This window comes from Eptatretus burgeri, chromosome 5 (genome assembly GCF_056783735.1).
Source record: "Eptatretus burgeri isolate ZD-2024b chromosome 5, Ebu_testis_v1, whole genome shotgun sequence".
Classification (NCBI taxonomy): domain Eukaryota; kingdom Metazoa; phylum Chordata; class Myxini; order Myxiniformes; family Myxinidae; genus Eptatretus; species Eptatretus burgeri.
The window spans coordinates 3,344,789-3,363,690 of record NC_140965.1 but is presented as its reverse complement, the minus strand read 5'-3'; the positions used below and the strand labels follow the sequence as shown (position 1 = coordinate 3,363,690).

Below are 18,902 nucleotides of genomic sequence, written 5' to 3'. Positions count from 1 at the left end.
CGGGCATGTGTCTGCTCGGCTGTATTTCCCCAATGCAGTGTCTCACCTCTCCCCCTCTGTTACTTTCAATCTTTATTCCTTCACACCATTGTGCTGTTCAATCACTCCGTTACTTTCACTCTTTCTTCCATCACACCATCATTCCACTTCACTTCTCCACCTTTCCATATCCACCAATAATCTCCCCTTTGTCAAATATCATTTCAACAACCCCTCCTTCACCGCATCGGTCTTACCTTCAACCCCGCGGCTGTTCGGTCATCCCTCGGTCCGGCGGAGTCCCTCTCAGTTTGTTTGTTTTTTACTCCATTATTATATGCATGTGCATGGCACAGCACACAACGCTTGGTGTTTGTGGCCTGCGAGGTGTGGTGCAGACCTGGACGAGGAAAGCTTGCGCGTGAAGGAGGGGTCAGGGGCTTCTGTCGCACCTTGGGCGCGTAGAGGGAAGGGTGGGGACTACATTGAAAGTTCCCTCAGAATGGTGAGGCAATTACCACAAGTGATGTTGTGGACTCGCCCCCATCACCTGCGGACCACTGGGAAGCGGAGAAGGCTTGTGGGAGGAGGGAGCAAAGCTGATGTGAAGCAGAAAGGCAGAAAGGCAGAAGCAGAGGGACAGGATCGCACGAGCCGGGACTAAGAGCTCATGAGCACAAGAGGCAAGGACTGAGATGGAACAAAAGTGTTTGAGGGTAAAGAAAGAAAGGTTTCGCGAGCAGTTGGTGTCGAGCTTGTGTGTGGAAAAGAACACTCCTTCCACGAACGTCGTCCTGCCCTCTCGATCCTGTCAGCCACAAAGAACGAGGGTGAACTGCCGTACCTCATCAACGGGGGTAGGGATATCTGTGTGAGGTGAGGGAAGAAAGAAAAGACTGCTTTTCTTTTCTCTTGTTTTATTCTTCTCCTCCGAGTGAACGATGGCCAAGTCTTTTGTTTAAGTAAGATTGAATAAGAATACGTGTTTATGGTTAAATCTGCTCTTTTGTACCTTTTTGCTTTCTTGCTTATAAATAATTGCTTTTCAATGATTGCTTGCTTGTGTGTTTGTAATAAATAATTGTTTGTTGCTATTTCCAATCTGTCTCGGTTGTCTTCATTTTATTAGTCCGACAGTGCACCAGTACAGTTAGATGGGAAGTTCTGCCCCAATACTATGCTTTGTTAGCCAGCGCACACTCACTAATTCTCAGCAGTAATCCGAGTGTACGCCGAGGGCACGTGACCCTAATTAGCCAGCCGTCCACAGGTAAGGCGTCATGTGAAGTAGGGTAACCCTGCCCAGATAAATCGGCATTCGTAGTTGCCTAGCAACCTGCCAGTGCACGGGGATATCCGTGCTAACAGCATAGCCTCAGGACCGGGCGTTCGGGAGAGACCAAGTGCTTCCACTTGTGGCAAGCCTCAAACCCCTGGATTCCTGACAACATACATATACCAACATAGGGTTAATATAGTACGTTCAAGTGTAATAAGTGAAAATAATACAATATCAAGCAGAAACCTTTGTTGATGGTGTGCAAGTTTAAGATCCTGCATTGTGGAGTACATTGATGGGGGTGTGTTCCATCACCAATCGGCTTTCTATCGCTTGTAAAGCCAGCCGTTCCTTATCGACCATTTCATTGGAGTGCTTGAAACCAAGCGAGCCGCTTGGCGAATGCTCTCCATGCTGATTGGTAATGGAACACAACCCTGCGAAAGGGCACAGAAATATCAGGAAATTATGAGTACACTGTCGAGTACTCATAAAGGTCACGACTAAAGTTGTTTCATCCAACTGTTGGGTCACGATGAGGTTGTGACGGGTTGTCCTATTAAATAAATGGAGGGGTGGCAAAGTAAACAAAACAAGCATGCCGAGAATCCATCTTGACTTATTGTGGAGAACCGAAAAGGACATCCCTTCATTATTGTGAAACCAGGTGCTCGAGGATATCCACTCGGTGTAGGCCCCATCTGTCCAAGTCCATACAGATGGCTCCAAACTCTCTTCCCTCGGGTGAACATCTGCAGCAATATGTATCCCCGATGCTAAGGTAACCAAGGATATGAGGCTTTCCGATCACCTATCAGTGTTTTCTGCTGAACTCCTTGCTAACATATTAGCACTGGAATGGATAATTGATTTTAATGCACTCAGTGCCGTAATCTTTTCTCATTCCCTTTCCGCTCTGAAGGCATTGGAATCCCTCCATGATGGATGAAGATACGACTTGGTTCTCAAGATATTGCTAATTGGAGGGGAACGATGGTCAACCTATGTTGGATCCCCGCTCATGTGGGCATTGGGGGAAACGAGGCACGTGACCGTGCAGTCAAGCGTGCTCTCAAACACGAGGGTGTTACCCCAATCCACCTGGGCCAGCCAGAAAGAGAGTCTGGTCAAGGTTCAGATTTGAAAAACATGGCAATCCCAGTGGGACCGCAACATTTAGGGAAGGCTTAGTTACAGAGTGAACCCAGTGGTGGTTCCCTCAGTTCTCTCACAAAGATCAGGTACCTCCTTTCAGGCTTGGACGAGGGCACTGTTGTCTCAATTCTTGTCTCCACCAGATAGAATGCCACCCGTCCGGGACTTGTGAAAAGTGTGGGGAACCTGAAGATTCACACCATGTGTTTTTGAAATTCCCCCTCTATGATGAACCCAGAGTGCATCTATTCCAAAGAATAAAAGAGGCGGGGTGGGGGGGGGGGTTGAAGTATCTGATCTGCCACTCATTTTTGGCCTTTTGAATCGGACCCATCCCCGACTCTACAAGGCAGTCCTGAGATTTATAAAATCGAGCGGGAAATCCATATAGGATGAAGGACTACTCAATTTCATCCACAGCTGCTATGTTTGGGCATGGGGCCTATGTAGAGCCTCACGGCTCTGAAAACGCCATTAAACAAAAAAGAGGAAGAAAAAAACAAGAGGAGGTGATTCCACTGTTGAGAGGAGAAATATCAGGAAATGTTTTTTTATACAGAGAGAGAGATAGAGATAGAGACAAAAGTTAAGGCACTCTTGGAACAGTCGGTGGTTGTAATGAGCAAGAACATGATAATAGAGGAAGAAAGGAAACCTGCAAATAAAAGGATAATATGTTAGGTATAGCTAATGGGGTAAAGAAAGCACAGTTCAGGAGAGAGTGTGGCATCACATGTGATGTACCACTAAATTGCAGTCATGGAGGGAGGAATGGGATTGAACTCAGGAAGACAGTTCCATAAATGGGAGAAGCGAGGAACAAAAGAGTGCAGGTGTGCAGTACTAGAAAAGATCCCTGGCATTGGAGCGATTGAGTTCTGCTTTTTGGAACACCTGCAGAGACTGTGTGGAACCAGGATCAATCTACTGGAAATATGTGGGGAAAGGAAGAAGAGGTGAGAAAATTGGGTTATGTCGATTTAGTGGACACAGGATATGACAAGTCAAAGTCATCCATGAAAGTACCTTAACGGAAACCATTTCAACCATTTTGCTATCAAAGGCGGACGGAGGTTGTGTTTTCAGCCTTGTTTGTCTGTGAGTTTGTGTGTCTGTGTCCGTGTCTGTGAGCAGGATATCTCAAAAGGTTGTTGATGGATTTGGACCAAATTTGGTGAACAGGTTGGGTGTGTGACAAGAAAGAACTGATTAAATTTTGGTGAAGATCAGGATCCAGATTTCAGCCTGGCGGAGGTATGTGCTCTACAGAGTGTCCTTCCTGTTATTTTTTCCATGTTAATGTGTAAATGTCACGGAAACAAGAAGATAAAATACTTATTCGTTGCTTCAGCCATTTTTTTTAATTCTCATTCACGACAAAGCTTCCATGTTAAATTGAGAAAATTGAGTAAATATGCAATACTTAAATAATTTGAATCAAAACTGATATGAAATGTTTCACTTGGTGTCCCTTTCAATCAGTCCGTGCGAGTGCAAGTTATTCACGATACATCGGCTTCTGTTTTTTTCAATATACTGGATCACCATTATAAAAAAAAACACTGATATTAAAACAAATCACATATTCATTTGAAGTTTCATTAATTGATCACTTCTATCAGAAAGATGCTCCAACTTAAGACAGAAAAGGCCCAAACATTGTATGCATTTCAAGCCCGGTCACCAGGGTAAGAAGTCAACAACTAAGCTCAAAACCACCAAGCGATGGGCCATCTGTGTGGTTCACCGTCAAACGCACAATCAATATCAATGTGTATTCTCACGATATTTTGAACATGGAGTACAAATGTGTGAATGTCTGGTTGATGGAGAAGAATCGTTCGGGCCTTGACGAAATGAGTCCTCATCATGTGCTGGGATCATCATCCAAACAGTTGAACCAGTACTTTCCTATCGATCGAGGATATGGTGGCCGAGCGCTGACCACCTTCCGAGTCCAGAGGTCCACCTTGTAGTATTGTGCTGTGGGTGTAATGCAGAGATGTTGGTGAAACAAAGGTTGCAGGATAATTTCAACAGCTCGGCCGAATATTTCAAGAAAAGAATAAAAATCAAATTAACTTTCTGAATAAATTATTGATGTATCTCGAGCAGCCAACAATGACAAAGTGGTAAATCTAGGTTGTGACAGACAACAATGACAAAGTGCACGAGTATGTTGTGACGTGCTATCACTTTTTAAATAAACTAGTGGGTACTCCCACCCAGAGGATGGCCCACCTCCGGTGGGAAATGTGCTGCGGGCAGATTCTTGGAAATGCAATTTATAATTTTTATTTTTGAAAGAAATTTTATTAACCACAACATGTGTATGACAGATACTGCATTTACAAGATAAGAGGAAGATAATTTGTAATACCAGTTACCACAAAAGGTGGCGCTATTTCCACCAGACATACACTGCAAATCAAGAAAAGTTTGTGGATATTTAATTTTCGCAATGATTGTGGTGACGACTCTACTGCAAAATTATCTTCCCGCAAACTAAATGGCAGTCCACGTGGCTCCCTTTCCAACCCAACAGACAAGACAACACTGACTCTTCCCTTCGGTGCATGATACGAGTACTGACCTGGTACATTGATGGTGATAGCTAACGCACTTCAATGCTGCAACAAACATATACTGTATACACTTCAAGAAATAAAGTTGTTTCAAAATGATTTATTACTTCCATCTCATACTGTCCATTTGTTCCGTATCTCCGCCATGTTTGCATCGTCAAGAATTCAATACCTTGCTGCGTAACTTCACCGACCCAAAATGATTCTGGTGCCATATCAGTACGTTTTGAATTACGAACAAGGTACAAGATGTCGATAAGAACAGGCACAAAATATTTTTGGCACAGCACTCGAAACAAACTTGAAACATTCAAGATGGCGTCGCTTGTTCATGCTGACCAATATGACTGTTTATGCTGACCTCGGCAAAAAGCATCATGGGAATTTTGTGCCGAATTATTTTCTCGACAGTAAATTTAGTACAAAGACAAAACAGATTTACATTGAAAGGGAACGGCTGAGATCTTAACAGAAGATTCATGGTGAATGCGATGGAACATTGAACAATTTCAAATCGAAATTCAAACCTAGAATGGCACTGGTTCCAAGTTCTACTCATTTTCAAGGGCTGTGTACACCGAAACTCCTTCAGTTTTGACCGGTTTTTACTCATGACGATTGTCCGTCCTGCTGCGATGACGTTCGCAGATGACCAACGATCCCCCCGACAAGTCATATGCCAGGGTGTCCAAGTTTTGAACCATCGTGTCCACCGACTCTTGAACCATTTTGAACCACCGTGTCCAACTTTCTGCCAAGGACGGACCAACCTCGCATTGCTGCGGAAGCTTTTCCAGCAGATCAATGCCTTGGCTCTTTAGTTGGTGCTGGTACTTCGTCTGGATGTCCTACACTGTGCTATCGTTGATGGGTCTTCCGAGCTCGAGCTCGGTAGTCATCGGTTTGGATGCCTGCTGTGGTCCATTCTCGATGGTTAGATTGGTGATCTTTGCACACTACTCATTGCTGTAGTGTCCGTAGCTGCCATGCTTGCATTTCCGGGATGCAGTCTCCTTCATCACCTTCGGCTTCTCCACCTCTACATTCACTAAAGCTGTCAGCTCGGGGTTTGCCGTCTCCGATGGATTGGGTAGGCCAAGACCTGAAGATTTCAGCGATGGATTGGCTTTCTCCCACCAGCCCAGCATGATTCTCTTTATCGATTGCTCGTGCACGCACGTCAACAGACAGTCGAGAACAAAACACGATACACAGATATCATGGAAGTTTTACTGCACAGTTTACACCGTGATATCGTCTTGTCATTCATTCATTAATTTGTAGAATAGTTTTACCCTGTAAAGGCACTGTCACAGCTTGACGATTTAGCCAGCAATGGCAACGTATAAAAATGTATGTAAAACGTTGGCGTACGCTGAAATTTTGATGTTTCTAAAAAAGTTTGGTCGTATTCATAACATATTAGTAATGGACACAGAACGTTTCGTTGTCTTATAGATAACTTGTACCAACGAATGCTAGGCCTGTTGTCGGCGTTTACAACATATGCCCAACGACAGTTTAACTTAGGCATAGCGCGCTGCACGTATCGCCGACGAACTCGTGGCATTCTCTGTTAAAAACCTGCGCACGCCGATTTAAATCATAACCACCTGAGAATTGGAAGTGTCAACCAAGCAGTCACACCTTGACGATTTAGCCAGCGTATGCCGACCTATGAAAAATTTGCCGAACCAAGATGGCACAAGTCGAATACGGTATGAGTAAGTTGTGTATACGTTAAGAGCACGCTGAAAAAGGATGAAGTATGCTGTCATATTTCGTGGTACGTTTAGTACGTCGTGAAATTTCAAGCATGCTGAAAATTTTACGACGTACTCGCCGTATGGCTCACACGTTCCGCTACGCTGGGAATAAGTTGTAGGCACGATATGCGATCGTTGACACACGTCGACACAAGTTCCTTGTAAGTTACTCATACTTCGAAACATGTCGAGGTAATGTTTAGCAAACCCGAAACTTATTTTCTCCGTCAAGGCACATTTTCTTTTTTTCTCATTGGCTCCGTGAAGGCACGTGACGAAATATCGGAAGTTATTGTTGTTTAAAAAAAAAAACAAAAAAAAAACGGTGCCAATACGCCATTATACGGTAGCTGTAAATTAGAAACACGTTCAGTAAGTTCTGTGGTTGTCCGGAAGACGTCAATCAAATACGTCTACATATGTTAATATGCGTTGGAGGTACGTTACACACAGGTTCAAAGCACGTTACTCATAGGTTATAAATAAGTTTCGGATACGCTAAACATTACCTCGATGTGTTTCGACTTATGAATAACTTACAAGTAACGTGCCTCCACGTGTGTCAACGATCGCATAACGTGCCTCAACGTGTGTGCAACGATCGTGTAACGTGCCTACAACACATTACTCATAGGTTATAAATAAGTTTCGGCTACGCTAAACATTACCTCGACATGTTTCGACTTACGAGTAACTTACAAGTAACGTGCCCGACGTGTGTCAACGATCGCATAACGTGCCTCGACATGTGTGCAACGATCGTGGAACGTGCCACAACACGTTACTCATAGGTTAGAAATAAGTTTCGGGTATGCTAATCATTACCTCGACGTGTGTCAACGATCGCCTAATGTACCTCCAACTTATGGCCAGCGTAGCGGAACGTGTGAGTCATACGCTGGCATACGTGATAAAATTTCAAGCATGCTAAAATTTGAGGACAACCGCAAAGTACAACGATGAAAGCCAGCGTACTACGACGTATGGCAGTGTTTTTCAGCGTGCTCTTAACGTATACAAAACTTACCCATAACGTATTCGACGTGTGCCAGCGTTTTAGCCCAGTTTTGCATACGTCAGGCATACGTTGGCTAAATCGTCAAGGTGTGACAGGGCCTTAATGGACAACTTTCACACCATAATCAGTTTCACAAAGATTCACTAAGGATATATTCTTCTTTTGTTTTTTATTGTGCACAATTAGCAGCTGCTGTCTAACACGTGTTTGTCACATAAGTGCACCATTAATTAGCGGCCATATTGTTTCATTGGCGATAGTAACATTGTTGAAACGTGAACTTATCTTGCCACAAAACGAGTCTGTTCGCCGCTACCACAAAGTAAACACACCACAAAGTTTTCTTGATTTACAGTACAGTACATGTATATGTGTATGTACAGTGCTTATAGAAAGTCTACACACTCTTTCAAAATTTTCACCTGTTGTTGCCTTATAGTAGGGTTGGGCACACATCGACTTTTTCTCTGTTGTCCCGTTAAAAGGAGTGTTTTTTTATGGCCATTTTTCACGCTGATCACGAATCCGTTGAAATTTTTGACCGAGGATGATGTCTTACGAAGACATCATCTTAGTTCTTGGTAGGATCTTAGTAAGACATCATCCTAGGTCAAAAACTTCAACGGATTCGTGATCAGCGTGAAAAATGGCCATAAAAAACACTCCTTTCAACGGGACAACAGAGAAAAAGTCGATGTGTGCCCAACCCTAATATTACATGCCCTAGTAAGCCATAATTATCAATTTTTACCTGAAAAGCGGGTAAATTTGGTGGCCATTTTGAATTTTTGCATCTTACCAACCTAAAACATCATCCTCTGTCAAAAATTTCAACGGAATTCGTGATCAGCGTGAAATTTGGCCATAAAAAACACTCCTTTCAAAAATAGTATGGTTGCATGCCCAATCCTACTTATAGCCTGGAATGAAATTGCATAAAATCAGACTTTCTCCGCATTTATTTAGACATCGTAACCCACAACTTCAAAGTGAATTACCTTACAAACTCTCTTGTGTCGTGTGTACAACTGTTCTGACATGAGTTTTTTCGTGGGTGTGTTCGGTCATTAAGCATAACATATTGTTACGAATTCGCGCCCGCCGGCGTGCGGACAGCCGCTTTAGCCAATGGCGGCCGTCTCGCCCACCGAACGTACAATTCAGTCGCCACTTTCCGGAAAAACGCTGAAAACCAGTCACGGGTGTGCTCCAAGCACACACCATGGCCTAGTCAATATACTAACCGCGCGCGACAAGGTCAATCGCCGAATTGTCGATATACCTAATTATTCGCGCGACCAGCCGACCGAGAGACCGTACCTCAGTGAGGTCTGCTTGGACACGAACCGCTTAAGCGGTTCGTTCCGTTCTGGGATAACCGCGCGGGGTATTATCGCGAGACCTCGCTGGACCCGATTCTTTTATCGGCTATCAAAAAGCCCGCTATTATTCTGAAGGCAAGATAGCAGTTCAATTGGGGAAAGAGGACACAACGAACGGGTGACAATTAAACAAGCACATTAATTTTTTTACACGTATACAATCAAGCAATGAATTGGCGGGAAGGGACAAGACGCGAGCAACACAGAGCACTACAACCGTCTATTATTTATTATTCACAAGCACTTAACAACAGTTCTACTTGCGGGACACGGCGCCACTACTTCCACACAAATAAACAAGGAAAGACCCCCTCAAAGACAAGGGGGTCAGACTGGACCCGTAGGCCTTTATAACGTGGAGCTTGGCGGACCGAAGGAGTTCCACGAGACCGTTGCAGGTTACCTCCACCCTTGTGGTGCCTCGATGGGGCGACCCGCGACGTCCCTTCCCCATGGCAGCTAGCGTAGCCGCCGTTGAGCCCAGACCTTGCCAAGCGGCCGGGTGATTCGGGCCTCAGCCGTCGACGCGTTGAGAGGAACGAACGCGTCTTGATGCTCTTCCAAAGTTGATGCTCTTTGTAAGAACCCATCTGTCCCTCAGCGATGCTCAAACTGTGCCGAAGCCCGATCACCTCAGACCGTTTGGTGCTGGCTGGTGAGCTCTCTTCGGCTCTCTCCACACAAACGCGAGGGGTCTGCGCAGCACAGCAGTTTTGGCCACGATCTCAGCTCGCGTGTCCTCCGCTCTTCTGGACTTCTCCCCTGACTGTGTTCTCCAGGCTTCCACTCGGCTCCCCGACCTCTCCGGACTGACTCTCCACCGACTCCAGACTTCACCGACTGACTGCACTGACTGACGACTGCGAACTGGCGCTCCGCTCGGCCTTTTATAGGGCTCGAGAGACGAGATCTGACCTCCACTCTCCGACCTTTGACCCCCACAGGCCCCGCCCCTTTCTCTCTTTTGATCCGAATTCCGAGGCGAAGCTTCCACAGAGCGGACGTGCGCGAGATCACCAAACTTGCGCGGCGAGCAAACCCCCGCGTGTGCCTGCAGCGATGCCGTTCGATGCGGACTCGCTGCGGCTGGTGCAAAGATGGCGTTGCTTCGGAGATGAAGGTGAGGCGATGTTATTCGGGTTGGTCTATTGGGGAAATGTCGTTGTTATGAAGGTGGTGTGGAGAGGGTGGTTGGTGGTTGACGTGGTGGTTGGTGGGTGGCGTGGAGAAGGTGGTTGGTGGTTGGCATGGTGGTTGGTCCAAAATAACAATATTAAAGAAAAATGGCTAACTCAAAGATCACAGACCGGGTGACACGAATAATTCCCATAAGACAACGGTGGGGAAATCTAACTGAACACGGACTTATCGGCATAACTGAACTAAGGACCTATATGGTGTTCTGCGAATTTCCACAGCCGTAACACTATCATTCTCTTTGCTAACGCCACCTCCACCTCTCACCTTTCTCTCTTTTTTTTCTCTTCTTCCCCCCCCCCAACTCTCTCCCCCCCCCCCACTCCCTCCTTGCACCCCTCCCTCCTGCAGTGTATAGCAAAGTTTGGTGAGGCATCGCTCTCCCAACTTACCCTCCTCCCTTCCTTGCTCTTCCCCCCTTGCTAGCTTCCTCTCCCTCCCTTCCCTATGTCCACTCTCTCTCACTCCCCTCCTTTCCTTCCCTCCTCTCTCACTCAACCCTCCCTTCCATCCTCTCTCACTCCCCTCCCTCCTTTCCATCCTCTCTCACTCCCCTCCCTCCTTTCCATCCTCTCTCACTCCCCTCCCTCCCGTCCTCTCTCACTCCCCTCCCTCCCGGCCTCTCTCACTCCCTCTCCCTCCCGCCCTCTCAATCCCCTCCCTCCCACCCTCTCAATCCCCTCCCTCCTGTCCTCTCTCACTCCCCTCCCTCCCGTCCTCTCTCAATCCCCTCCCTCCCTCCCATCCTCTCTCAACCCCTCCCTCCATCCCGTCCTCTCTCACTCCCTCCTCCATCCCGTCCTCTCTCAATCCCCTCCCTCCCTCCCGTCCTCTCTCAATCCCCTCCCTCCCTCCCATCCTCTCTCAACCCCTCCTCCATCCCGTCCTCTCTCACTCCCTCCCTCCCGTCCTCTCTCACTCCCTCCCTCTCCCGTCCTCTCTCACTCCCTCCCTCTCCCGTCCTCTCTCACTCCCTCCCTCTCCCGTCCTCTCTCACTCCCTCCCTCTCCCGTCCTCTCTCTCACTCCCTCCCTCTGTCCGCGTCTCCCTCCCTCCCTCTGTCCGCCTCTCCCTCCCTCCCTCTGTCCGCCTCTCCCTCCATCCCTCTGTCCGCCTCTCCCTCCATCCCTCTCTCTCTCTCTCTCTCTCTCTCTCTCTCTCTCTCTCTCTCTCTCTCTCTCTCTCTCTCTCTCTCTCTCTCTCTCTCTCTCTCTCTCTCTCTCTCTCTCTCTCTCTCTCTCTCTCTCTCTCTCTCTCTCTCTCTCTCTCTCTCTCTCTCTCTCTCTCTCTCTCTCTCTCTCTCTCTCTCTCTCTCACTCTCTCTCTCTCTCTCTCTCTCTCTCAACATCCCCGTCAGTGAAGCGATGGGTTGTATTTGCTCGTGTACATATATACTAGCAGTTTTACCCGGCGTTGCACGTAAAGAGAATCCTGAATACGCAACACTACGTAGGCAAAGGAAATTTGGAGATTGCAATACCCTCTGCCACCACCATCAGGTGGCACTACATGGAACACATTTACCTGGAGAAATGAGCATGAAGAAAGATCCCCTCACTTACATCCAGAGAAGAAATAGATATAGCCAGGAACGTGGCTGAGGATCGAGCGACTTGGCTGGACCCAAAGCAGAGCAGCATTAATATGGCTTGGCAGATCAGGCCAGAGGGACCTGACGTGGTTCGGAGAGCATTGCTTTTCTGCTCACCAGGGTGACAACAACAATAACAATATGTATAATTATTCTTCAAATGATAGAAGAAAGCGATATCCATTGTTATGATAGCTGCCACTTGCGTACCAAAGGCCATGCAGACGTTGTTGAGAACTTCCAAGTCAATTTTCTTCATAGTATGTCAATGGTATTGCATTAGGCTCTCAAGAATGGGAGGAATGAAGAAGAATGGGAATGGGATGGGAGGAAAGGGGTAAGTATGGGGCATGTAATGGAGGTGAGTAAGGATATCTGAATTCAGGAATATTACAACATAATAAAAATATGGCATGAAGTCAAACAGGAGTAGCAGAGATTGAATAAAATGTTATCACTGAGGGTGAAAATGTTGTCAAAATCATGGAGAGAGTATAAAATTTTATTGGTTAAATTTGGGTGGAAAAATTTTGTGCTGCAAAAGACCAAACAAAGGTTTCTGTTTTCCCTGTGGCAAACAAACTTTAAAACAACTGCACAAATGACTTGGTTCTTTCACCATCCGGACAAAACGGATCACCTTATACTTTTGCCAGGTGATGACGTACCGCAATGGAGCCCCGACATCCTTTCCCCTCTTAAATCCCTAAAAACCGATAATTAACTGGAAAAGAAATGGAAATTCTTCCTAGAAAATGGTCTTCATGAAACATCGTCAACTGCACCAATTCTTACACGACAACTTCCAACAAATTAAAAGACTTAAAGCTTAATAACCTGGCATCAGCCTTACTCCGAACTAATGTAGGTAATCTTACCTAATGTTGACCTCCCAAGCAAATTAGTGCATGCTTATCAGTGAGACTATAAAGTTGAGCAATCAACGATCAAACAGACATTGCAAAAGCCAACTGTCCGGAGCACGAGGCGACTCACTACCCAGTGAACTTGGTGATGCAGCAAATAATGGGCAAGGGTCATGATAAAAGAACAAAGAACGGAGTCGATAAATGATAACAGAGTGTGCACACATTTCTCGTTTAACTTCCCTGCTGGTACTGCACTGCAAATGATGATGCATCGTTGGTGCGGTACGTCACATCAACTGCAGTACCGGTTTGTGTCTCAATGTTGGCACTCACTTTTAAGTCGCCGATAAAAGATGGGATGGACGCGGTGCATAAACGTTGCCAGCCAATGATTGCTCCTGGATGCAAGACGCAGCCAAGGAGGGCACGCTCTTAAGGAATATGGCTGGCGGAAGCGAAATGTCCAAAACTTCTCATCTGTCAGAAGAAAACGGTCGGGTACATCAAGTTTGACATAATCTGGAATAAAAGAAGTTATTGTCAGAGTTTACGCGTGAATTGCTGAAGCTGAAGTTAAAAACCTAGATAATATTGTTGACCTCAGTGTGAAACAAAACCTTGGAAAAGCAAAGCATATTGAAGTCTTAATCCTGGAGAAGCCGGTGTGATAATGGCTGCATCGGGCTTCAAGCCAAAAGAGAGTTTTTGAGGAAACCCCGAGTCCAGCGAGCCATCTGTAAATCGCCAGTAATTGTCATCCTGAGGTGGGGAGATATGTCATCAACCATTCACATTTCACAACATATTGAACATCTTGGTAAGAGAATACCACGAAACAATTCACTTTTACATAACATGACAGGTTTTAGTTAAAATGTATGTGTAACATATTGTTACGGCTGTGGAAATTCGCAGAACACCATAAAGGTTCCTTAGATTAGCTGTGCCGGTAAGTGAGTGTTCAGAGGGGTTTTCTTCGTGTACACCGGGCTGCGATCCTTTGAGGTAGGTTTTTCTTTCTCTATCGTTATTTTGAACCGACATATCTCACCCACCATTACAACAACCACCACCAACTACGCCACCACCAACCACGCTACAATCGCTACAACAACACCACCACCATTTAACCATCTTCGCCACTACGCCAGCTTGCAAACGCCCTCCTCCACAGACCACGCTACGACCCTTTCCGTGTTGAAAAGGGGCCCGAGAACGCGGGCGTAAAATAAGGAGAAACAGCAACCTCCAATGGTGAGTATGGGTTTTTTACCGCCTTTTTTTCTGCGAGGCTGGTGTGACGAGAAGGGCAAGGTGGCTCGCTCGCGATTGGTGGATACGAGGAGTGAGGCTGTCGGAGTTGAGAAACGCCCCTTTTCGAGAAGCTTCTCGAAGGAAGGTGGAGCCGAAAATGGGGTGGGGCAAAGGGCGGAGCCCCGAGTTATATAAGGCCGCACGAGACGTGAGGTCGGTCTCTTTCGTGTGGTGGTCGTCAAGTCTTTGGTGGTTTCGCCGTCGGGTGGTTCATCGCTCTCCTGGCTCTTGGTCCTGTGGTTCATGCGCTCTTGGTCCTGTGGTTCATGCGCTCTTGGTCCTGTGGAGCGACCTGTTCGTTGGAGGCGTGGGACAGGAGAAAGTCCGGGCAACGCACCGGAGACGCGGACTAGAGGCGCAGCTCTGCCGGCTGGGTGGCGCGAACCTGCGCGTCCATGCGAGGAGCGCCAGAGAGAGCTTGCCAGCCACGCAGGAGGCCCGGAATCAGGTGCGGCCATGCTAACTGCCGCGGGGACGGGACGTCACGACTCGCCGACCACCGAGGGGGGCAGGTAACCTGCCACGGTCTCGTGGGACCCGTTCAGTCCTCCAGGTCCCGCGTTATAAAGGTCCATGGACCCCGTCTACCTCCCTGCCTATGGGGAGGTCTTTCCTTTTGTTTTTGTATGCATGCTGTGGCGCCGTGTCCTGTTAAGTAACGACTGTACAAGTAACTGTACATGATCCTTGCACATATTCGGTTGTATTGCTTTCTATTTGCCTTGCTTGTAAATACGTACATGATTCCTTGCTTGTGTTGTGTGTAAATAATAAATGTACTTGCTTGTGAAATGTATCCCATTCGTTGCGTCCTCTATTCCCCATTGAAAATGCCATCTTGTATCGCGGAATAATTAATTGGGTTTTAAACACTCGGTAAGGAGAATCGGATCCGTCGAGGTCGGCGATAATACCCGCTCGGTTATCACTGGAGAATGGAACAGACCGCTTAAGCAGTTCGTGTCCCAAGCCGACCTGCGGCGAGGTACGGCCCCTCGGTAGGTTACCCGCGCGAGTACTTAGGTATTTCGATATTCGGCAAGTGACCCTATTTTGCGCGGGTAGATTGCGGACTGGGCTGTGGTGAGGTTAAACCCCCACCTGTGACTGGTTTCTGGCGATAGTTCCAGGAGGGTCACGACTGAATTGTCCGTCTGGTGGGCAACGCGGTTGCAATTGGAGGAACGCGGCCGATCGCACGCCAGCGGGCGCAAATTCGTAACAATATATATATATATATATATATATATATATATATATATATATATATATATATATATATATATATATATATATTGTCCTCCGCGAGGAGGGCGATGAGTTAATATCCCACTCCTGACACCAGTGTTGCTGATTCGCGCCCGCCGGCGTGCGAACAGCCACGTAACTCGAATCGCGGCACGTCGCCCACCGGACGGACAATCCAGTCGTGACCCTCTCGGACTAACGCCGGGAACTAGTCACGGGTGGACCTTTCGGCCTCACCACGATTGTGCCAATCGGCCCCCCGCGTGGGATAGGGTTGCTCGCCAAATTCGACCTACCAAAGTACCCACACCGAGGGTAGACCGGGCGATCGCACCTCGCCGCAGGTCGACTTTGGACACGGGCCACTTTAAGCGACCCGTTCCGTACTATCGGGATAACCGAGCGGTGTTATCGTCGGCCCCGACGGTTCGATTAATTATCGGGCGTTTTAGCCCACGACCAACCCTTTACGTGAAGTAAGATGGAGATTCAATAAAGGAAAAGACGAGGCGAAACGGGAAAACAGTTCAACAATAAGCACATTTATTTCGCGATGAACGGAAAGCACACATATACAATTACACCAAAAGCAAATGTAAAAGGAGAAGAAACACACAATATTACACAAAAAGCAAATATAAAAGAAGAAGACAATGCAGAGCTATCCGACTACCGAGCACACGGCAACACTCATACAATTTTACTTCACAGACGGCGCCGACAACACATATACCCAAAGCAAAAGAAAAGGACCACCCTCAAGGATGAGGCGGGCCTGGGGCCGAGACCGCGTCGGGCCTACCCGTCTGATGATGAGACGCAAAGTGGCGGTGGCGCCCCAACTCCGCGGGCCTCGTGGACAGTGTCTGGTAGGGGGTAGGAAAGGGGCCCCTTTGTCGCACTATCTCAGCGCGGGGGGAAACAGGAGGGGGTTGTTGATGCTCGGGGGAAAGGAGGATATCTCCCTGTCTCGGGTCCTGCGACGAGCGTCTCCACCACGACCTCGGTCGCGCCGCCGGCCTCTCCCTCCGTAGCTCCCCGACTCCGACGCGAGCACCCCCTCAACCGCCTTCGCCGCCGCCGCCTCTCCACAGCTTCGTCCGATCGCCCTCTCCGTCTCCTCTCTTGACTCGTCCCAACTCTTCACTGGCTCCGCGAACTCCCAACTGCGAACTCTGGCTACTACCACTTCTTCCCAGCTCCACGGACAACTCTTGACTGCGAACTGCCTTGACTGACGAACGCAGCCGTTTATATCCCCCGTGGCTTCGCCCCTTCACCTTTGACCCTTTACCTCCGACCCTTCACCTCTAACTGGCTCCCCATTGGACCGAGGAAAAGTGGGCGTGAATGCTTTTTGATCCATGAATTTGCATATAGCGACCACGCTCCAACGGCCTGGAGGCGGGGCCAAATCGCCCCACGCTCACCGATAGGACGGAACAGAAGTGGGCGTGAGTCGTTTTTGATCCGTTTTCTTCGGAAAGTCTGTGATGTTTCTGAACACGCTGCTCGGTGCGCGCCCTGCACGAGTCCAGTATCGGTGCCCACAAGTGGCGCAAGAATGGTGGTGATGCGATGGTGGCGAGTTGTGATGGTAAAGGTCGTGGCTGTTGTTGTGAAGCGGCGTTGTGGTTGGTGGTTGTTGTGTGATGGCTGTTGAGACGTGGTTGGTGGTGGTAGTAATGGCGGCTGGTCCAAAATAAAGATAGTAAAAGAAAAACGGCTATCCTGAAGAGTCGCAGCCCGACTGAATGACATTTATTCCCTCGAAACAACGGGTTTGGGCCTAACTACACATATACTTACAGAGATATCTCACCTAAGGGACCTGAATGGTGGTTTGCGAATTTGGTCAACCACAACACTACCCCCTCCCCTTTTTACAGACTCGTCCCGAGTCGTCAAATTTTCGTGTGCCATCATGAGTAGTTTTCCCCTAGTACATTTTACCTTCGGATCCCTGAGTGCGACATTCATGGTATTCGTGTCCCCAATATAAATAACCTGAGGGCTGAGTAACTACCTAAACAAACTCACTCACACGGACGACTTAAATAAAATTGCTGGCGCCAAGACAGACATGCCGGGGGCGCACTCATATTTACAGTACATCTTACCTTAACTTACAAATTTTACACTAAACCATGGCCCAGGATCACTGAACTCTGCAAAAAGAAAGCAGTCAGCAGGGAGCCAGGCTGCTCACATGCAGTCTCTGGCTCAAACAATGCAGGTGACAGGGAACGTGGCCGGCTGCTCACACGCAGTCCAAGGCCTTCCCTTTTGAACTGAACGCAGTGAACCACAATGGTGCATGGGCTGCACAAACGCAGTCTCCGTGCCAGCTCAAGTGGCACACGCAATGAACACAACGAATGGATGGATGAATGGTTGGACGCAAACACGGTGCACGGGCCGCCAGTGCAGGCCCGTGTTGTAGCTGCCAACAGGGCAGTTCTCGCAGCTTGCAAACTGTTGCTTTCTGATCCTGGCGCACATGGCAATGAACAGGGGGGGCAAAGCAAAAATTGAACGGGGCTGGTGAACAGGGGCAGTGGGCATGGCGTGGCATGGCAAAGGCAGCAGGCAAACACAGCCTGCAGAACCAGGCCGTTGCAGGCAAACACAGCCGGCAGATGAACTGGCCGGCACAGGCCTTGAAGTACCACAGCTGCAGATGATCCGGCCGGCACAGGCCTTGCAGCAACACAACAGCTGCCGATGAAGTGGGCCGGCACAGGCCTTGAAGAAAAACAGCCAGCCGGCAGATGAAGTGGGCCGGCACAGGCCTTACAGCAACACAGCCAGCAGATGAAGCTGGCCAGCCTTTGCCGTTCAGTGGAGGTTGGTGGAGGGAGTGCGGTGGTGCTGGCCACTCGGAAGGCGGGCTCGGACCTACCCTACGGTCCCAACCTATCGCCTTTGCCTGTCACTGTCTATACCCACTCCCTTAATTTGTCAAACTCCAATTTAGCCCCAACTTATTTATTTTTATTTTTACTTCCCCACTATAAATCGTCCCCACACCCCCTTTATCGTCTTTGTTCGGCTAACCTATCCTGTCACCTAGCCTACTCCCAACCCCTACGTTCCCTTCCCGGAGGGGAATAAGGGAGAGCTAGCGTCCTGTGTCGAGGCCCAATTCAAGCCTCAGAATGGCCTCCCCAGACTTCAGCGATCTATAACCAAAGTGGGTCCAGCGGCCCACAACGAGAGCGAGGGGATGGATGGTGCGGAGGGGTACATCTCCTAATCTAACCTAACCATTAACTCTTAAACTACCCCGGGGCTTTCAACAAGTGCCTCTCGCTTAAACTATTGGTTCTAACAACCCAGATTCCCGACGCCTGTGTTGGTGTCCTCACAATTTCGGGCCTCGCCCCCCAATTTTCCCTCCATGCCCTCACACGGTCTCATGGCTGGGACACGTGGCTCCCCTTGGCAGGCACGACCCTCTGCCGATTCTCCGACGTTGGCACCCCCGGGCACTACACTGCCTCCGAGCCTACCAGCTCC

At 48.2% G+C, this 18,902-nt stretch overlaps 1 pseudogene across 1 annotated transcript in view; it reads right to left on the bottom strand.

The window, feature by feature from the left end:
• LOC147025715 (uncharacterized) overlaps positions 1–18,902 on the bottom strand; it is a 107,708-nt pseudogene that overhangs the window by 54,475 nt on the left and 34,331 nt on the right. Inside the window, exons 6-12 of the transcript XR_015057970.1 lie at positions 13,439–13,580; positions 13,155–13,298; positions 11,924–12,061; positions 4,289–4,396; positions 1,574–1,695; positions 530–646; positions 380–431 (exon numbers count right to left, since the gene is read on the bottom strand). The product of XR_015057970.1 is annotated as an uncharacterized LOC147025715 (transcript). The remainder of the gene's footprint in view (positions 1–379; positions 432–529; positions 647–1,573; positions 1,696–4,288; positions 4,397–11,923; positions 12,062–13,154; positions 13,299–13,438; positions 13,581–18,902) is intronic.